This window comes from Acyrthosiphon pisum, chromosome A1 (genome assembly GCF_005508785.2).
Source record: "Acyrthosiphon pisum isolate AL4f chromosome A1, pea_aphid_22Mar2018_4r6ur, whole genome shotgun sequence".
In the NCBI taxonomy this organism is placed as follows: domain Eukaryota; kingdom Metazoa; phylum Arthropoda; class Insecta; order Hemiptera; family Aphididae; genus Acyrthosiphon; species Acyrthosiphon pisum.
The window spans coordinates 93,591,774-93,599,207 of record NC_042494.1 but is presented as its reverse complement, the minus strand read 5'-3'; positions in this window follow the sequence as shown (position 1 = coordinate 93,599,207).

Sequence of the window (7,434 nt, the reverse complement as noted above, 5' to 3'; positions counted from 1 at the left end):
CTTGTAGAAATACCGTTAATTTCATACCTACAGTCTACATTAGGTATACTTGTTCAGAATTTATTGTATTTATCTACATATACCTATAAGCTATAAATGTGTAATGTGTGCAGATATAGGATATTATGTGGGTATATATGATTGGAAAATCCAAAGAAAATCTTAATAAAATACGTACACATCATTTCCCCCTCTCATTCAAATAAAATACTATAATTATATGCAAAATATATTGGCGTGGGAAAAAACATTGATATAAATATAATTGTTTGGAAAAAAAATATTTCTCTGACGGAAAAAAATTGTTTTTTTTACGAAAAATCTAAAACCGTGAAAATCATTAAAATATTCGTGCAAATACAATATGCTAGTCGCATAAAACAAATTGTAATATTTTGAATGTGAGGGGGGGGGGCAAAGAAATTTGAAAGTATAGGACATTTCAGATTTTAGATAACGATTAACGGTTCGTGTTAATTAGTTGTTACTAAATATAATTTACTTTTATATCACTTGATCACTGATCAAGATTTGTGCATGGGATTTTTTTAAGTATTAATTTTTATTAACAGTGTTCACCGTTTAGGACTAATATCCATTAAAAACATTATTATAAGTGCTTATTATAGAAGGCAAACGCGCTAAGCACCATTAAATGTGCATAAAAAACAAAAATCTGCCCTAAAATATTTACCACTATACATAATGATTTTGGCTTACCTGTATTATTATTTTATATTCTTTTATTTAGATATATGTATATCTAACCTAATCTTTTGACAGTGGTCTCGTGACCTGTTTATCCAAAATAAAAAATTGTAGACCATCACTATTAGTTATACATCTATTATAACTACATATTATTGTTATTATAATAATCATTAACATTAACTAACATTTCATGACGAAATGCATAACCTATTGAGATGATATTTTCATTTCATTATTTATTGTTATTTTATCAATTAAACTTATTGTTCAGCTCTGTAACAGATGACTTAATAAAGAATTTTTTTAAAAATAAAATAAGATATGTTTTCCAATCTTTATAGGTAATAACTAGTCTATGAATAATAGATTTTAATAATATTTTAAGAGTACCGCTACACCCATAAACTTTCATCACATAAAAAGTAGAACTTTGACTATGAAATATCGTCTTTAGGGTTCCGTACGGTAAAACGGGACCCTATTACTAAGGCTCCGCTGTCCGTCCGTCCGTCTGTCACCAGGCTGTATCTCATGTACTAGTATTCACAGACCAATGTTTTGTACATTTTTCTGGATTTTACAAAAAACTTATAAATACTGTTAAAACAAGGATACCTATGATATTTAGTATGGAATAAAACTCAGTGTTTGTGTTTTGAAGAATTTGATAAACAATGCATACCAATTCAAAAATAACAAAACATATTTGATAAAATTTACTAAAAAAAAAAATTGAGAATTATTAAATTTAAAAATTAACAATAATTGTCCTGTATAAATAATCGATCCAAACACGTCGCAATTTTTAAATATGATTTTTCCCAACTGGTTAGTCTTGTAAAGTTATAAGACACTCGGACGTGCTTTATCTAAATAAATAATTTTTGTTGGGGGTGAATGGAGAATTTTAGGCTGATTATAGAGACAAAACGATCGTATACATTAAAATATTGTGTTAAACATGTTTTATAATAAAATTAGCAATTATGTAAATTTGTAATAATTACTTATTAATATTTATATGGAATAAATTAACAATAAATATTCAATATACATTTCTATTTATTTTATATTTTAAACCGAAAAGTTACTTTTAAAGATTATACAAAAGACAATTAGAAAGCGCAGGGTTTAAAATGAGATTTATGACTTAATGTGGAAAAATTGCATGAAAGGAAAATTGAAAACCTTAGACCTATTACAAAAAAATAAAATAAGTATAAGGATGCTATAGCTGCCAAGAAAAATTAAAAATCTTTTGTGTATTATCAAAAAAACCGTACTTAGGTATATACTTTTAGTGATCGCTAATTAAATTAGTGAAATTATTTTTATATTGTTCATAATGCATTAAAAGCTATTCTTTTACTTTGCATCTTACTCTCATTTTTGCCTTTAGAATCATATTTGATTTCTGTATTGTGTTTATTTTAAATATTTTATAATAAATTTATAATTTATTGATTCTACTTTTTACTTATTAAACTACTAGTTAACATAATATTTTATTATTAATTTAGTATTTATTTTTTAATCGCTTTAATCATACAATCTTCTGTGTGATTATAGGTTATTATTAGGCTATCGATTATGAATATATTTTTAATTTTTTATAGTATTGTTAAATAAGTAATCCAAATTTTTGAAAGTCATAAAAATATGTATCATAGTATAGAAGTGAACAAAATAATTGTAGTTATAAACAAACAGAAACATGTAGGTCGTTACTTAGTCAGTTATAAATATAATAAAACAATCACTGGACACTGTTCTAGAAAAAATTCTAGAACATATGGGTACAATTTCATATTATTTTAAATAGTAGGTACATACTAATACATTTTAAATACATAAGTACATTGTACAGTGTAATTATGACATACAATGAATTTATCAGGAAAAGGGAGAAGATTTTACTGCGTAGGTATTTAATATTTTACCATCGCATGTTAATGAGTTGGCAGGTATAGTGCGTACCATTTTAAATATCATTGCTTATCAATATTTTCAATTAACTACGTTCATTGTTTGGAAAATTAATATAATAAAAATAGCGTAATTTTATTTTTTTTCCAACTTTGTGGTACCGATTAGCTTATTTATTAAAATAAGCTAATCGGTACCTCAATTTCACTGGGTTTTGACCATCTGGGTCCATAAGCAGACAACCATTCTACCGACAGTATCGACGGAATCGTCCTAATTGATCGACAGCCGGCGACAACCAAAATAGTAAATACCGACAAAGACGCAATAGACCGATTGGAACTATCTATAATGTATATATCTCCTGCAGCCCTCTTCCCATTAAGAATATGGTACATTATTTCCCTAAATATTTAGCACGTAACTGTCGTGAATTGGCGTAACTTTTTTGGAATTTGTTTGGCACCTAATCATATTATGTCTAAAATTAAAAGTAAAGTGGGTGGTCATAATTAGGGACGCTATAATTAGCATAGGAGTATTGTGAAAGTTCTAATGATCGAACGGAAATGACACAAATGCACAATGCTCTTACACATGTCATATTGTAATGTGATTATATTATACTCAATTTCTCAGTTGACATAGTAAAAGATAAATATATATGAATATTTGAATAAAGAGAAAGAGTACTTGCAATTGAGAAGTATATTTACACCGCGAGTCCTAATGATACTACTGAAAATGAAGAGATACTCATCGATAACTCCACACGTTTCATCAAAATATACGGGGAAAGACAAACGAATAAGTTTAAATGAAGAGAACATAGCACTTGAAGAATGGAATCATAAAAGCCAAAAACAGAGAAAAGTCATTCCCGCATGCATATAGTTTCAAACCCACATATTTTAAGGTGCCTACAACCTACTTGATCTTTGTGAAACCTACCTTCTCTTTATATGTATTACAACCACAATAAGTATACAAAATAAAAAGTTAAACTACTATTATCAAAAATAACTCTATTTGGTCTACGAAATCAACATTTGTGTGTCAATATATTATATTACAAAAACGAAAACTTTGAAAATTTGTTCTGTTGCCAGATTTTCGCTGTCGGTCGATTGTACATTTCCTAAATCACAGACATATCCTGCACACATGATGGATATTACTTTACAGTTTTATAAAAACTTTTATTTTTAAAAACAAATATAATTTGGTTTTGTATTATTATTTATTGTGTTTTGGTATTTGGTGTTAAAATATATTTTGAAAAAAAATTAATGCCATTAAAATCGTTACGCTCGTATAGATAAATACTCGTTTCCTCTTTTCCACAGTTCCGCCTCTGAATGATAAATGTGAAATGTGATAATGTGATATATGTGATTATCAAGTAGATACGTTTTCATCATTTTGATCCATAAGTGCATATTTTAACATCCACGTACCTAATTGAGATTTAATAACACATTAAAGTAGGTACTTGTTTAATAAGCGAACACAACATATTGATAAATTGACATATTATTAGATATTTTGAATGATAAATGATAAAATTAATATAAATAATAGTTTATTAAGTTATATTTATGTTTATCTATATATTATGAAGTATTGAGTATATTTAAAAAAAAATAATTTGGGACATTTACTGTGACGAGGAAGGATGTATATAATAGTAAAAAAATATTAGGTATATTTCATAAAGAAAAAAAGTTTTGAGTCATATGGAAATATATTAAAATGTATTATAGGTAATAAAAATAAAAATGAGATACAAAAAAAAAAAAATAAGATTTCAACAAGTGATAAAACATAGTTTTTGCACAACAAGTTCAATACCTATTCCTAAGTTCTTCATTCCACCAGCAATATCTAAATGTGATGTGTGTGAATAATATTTATTGATGTCATCGTATATGTTTTGTTTTAGGACGATTATAGTTCGTATAGGTACTTACCGTCAACTTATAAGGTAGATAGCTGTTAATTTTACGTTTAATTAAGTTATTGGTAAAGTTGTTATTATTAAAACGCAGGTATACTCATATAATAATTATACAGATAACAGATAATATGAATAATTTATTCATATTCAACAGTTAATACTTATTAAAAATACAATGAATTATAGGTATTCTTACTTATAAAATATAAATTATAATAAAAAGTTTGCAAAATTGATTTTATATGCATATTTTTAAACGCAATACTTGGTGTATCAACTTTTTATTTTAGTCAAACTGATGTCGTTTATGTTATTGAATATTAAAAAATAACTAATAACTAGTAATTATATACAGGGATTGTAATATTTTTGTCAAAACTTTGTTGTCCGAAGAGAGTAACATTATACGCATTTTATATCGCTACAGCCTACAGTGAACTTCTTAATTATTTGGGGCTATGAAGTATGTATTCGCTACTTGTGTCTTTCATTAGGTAACCACCATATTATACATTATATTATTATATACCTAAATAGTAATTTGAGCCGAGACCTTGGCCTAGCTCAATAAAATATAGTTATAATTACTTAAATTAGTTTGTTTCAAAATTGGAATTGTTTGGTTAGGTACTTGGGGTACTCCTAATTAGGTATTAGTTAGGTGATATAACTAATGTGAAACCCATATTATTATAATAAAATGTAATTCAATTTAATCTCAATAATCTCTACAGTTTTTTCGTAAATATTTTCGATAAATGATTTCAGTATGTCAATATTACTACTATAATTAGTTATTACTATTAGTTTATCCAAATTAAGGTCACTAATATCCATATCATAGGCGTGCGTACGGGGTATGCAGGGTGTGCGCTGGCATACCTTGCGGGTAGACACGTCTTGTCTTATGGGGCACATAAATAGTGTCAGACGGACTCTCAGTTTATGATTTAGACTCGTGGTAAATGATTTAGCGATATGAATATGGTCATAATATGAACTTGTTTTCTTGTTCTTGCAAGCCTAATCTTGGTCTTGGTCTTGTTAGACCAGTACCATCTTGGTCTTGGTCTTGGTCTTGGTCTTGCAGCAAGAGTCTTGCGAGACCGCAAGACCAAGACCAATTTTGATCATCACTAACCAAATTTCATAATTTTTTTTTAATTGCTAGAGGGAAATAATGTTTTACAGCCCGCATCGATTTCTGTTTTTTAATATTTTATTCTTAAACTTTATAATATGTGACATATTATATATCTAATAAAATACAAGAAAAAAAGCATTTCTTTTACAAATTTTTAATCCAATTATTTGAAATAAAATACAAAATCAGAGATCGACGTGGCCTGGAGGAAGTCTTCTTCTTTCAGATAAAAAAAAACATCAAAATCCGACAATTCTATGAAGCTTGAGATAGTGGTGGACACGAGGGGGGGCGATGGAGCGTTTGCCCCCCCCTGGTCCGTATTTTTACGTTATTTTTATATTATAAAATTGGGCTGACAACTAATGTTTTTATTTTTATTTACATATTTATTTAGTTTTATAGGTGAAATAATACAAATAATTTTAGCCTACAATAAATTACAGGTTATATAAAAAAAGGTAATTTAATTTTTGAAAATTCGCGTGATCTCTGGGTCCGCTACTGGTTTGAGAGTTATTCCCGTAAAGTCATTTTTTTCAATATAATATACTCTATTAACCCCCCCCCCCCCCTAAATAGGTACCGGCTAGTAGATTAGTGGAAAAATCTTATAATTGAAGTGCAACTAAAATATAAAATTTAATTTTCAAATATTATAGAATTGTGGAAAATTTGAAAAACTGGCACCGGGACCCTTAAAAATTTACATAAAGTGATTGAAACAATGTAGTGTTTTATTAGGTACACCTACGACCTGCCTAATTTAAAATGCACGATAAATTAAAATTAATTTACTATATATTTATTAAAAAAAAAAAAAACCGAAATTTGATGAAAATTTGATTAGAAGTGCAGTGCGTTTATATTTTAATATATATTATAATCATGGCCTATACACATTTTACTATTGGATACGTCATGTTTTTCCCTCTGTACAGGCCTAAGTGGATAAATAGTTCAAAGTAGAATTTTTGGACCAAAAGGATATTATTGCCTCCAATTATTTTCCAAATTTGAGTCTTTTTCTTAGGATGGCTAGAAATACATTTGAAGTCTTGGAGGGATCCAATACCACTTTCCAGCTACTACGTAATCTATAGCCCTATAGGCTATTTTTATCTCGATGAGTACGGTTGGATCAGATAGTACATAAATATGTCAATCATGTATTTTACCTATATAGGTACGAAAAAAAATACTAAGCTACGAAACAGTTTTTTTGGAGCGCAAATCCGATTGCGCCTGCACATCCCGGCCCGCATATTATAATATTTTGATTTTTGTCGGACTCGCTTACCGGAGATGTTGTAAAAAAGAAAAATCAATTCGCACACACACGAATTTTCTAAAGTTATAACATAATAATATTACACGTGCAGATGTCACCCGCGGAAATCACTGCAGTGGTGCCGCGTATAATTTATGACAATATTACCATATATTATTATTATTATTATTACTATGAGGGTAGTCCGCGCGCGCGTCACGGCCAGCGTCACACGGACACACGCGAAAAAGAGGCGCCGCCAGTCACTTGCCGGACGAAGGGTCCGCGTCAGAGTAGACTTTTCGGTGTCCCGCGCGCATGTGTGTGTAGTACTCATGTTGGCGCGCGGAGAGGGCGCACACACGTAAAATGCCCGAGTTGCCTTAGGGGGCTCCGGTGGCGTCGTCGTCATCGTCGTCGGCGGCG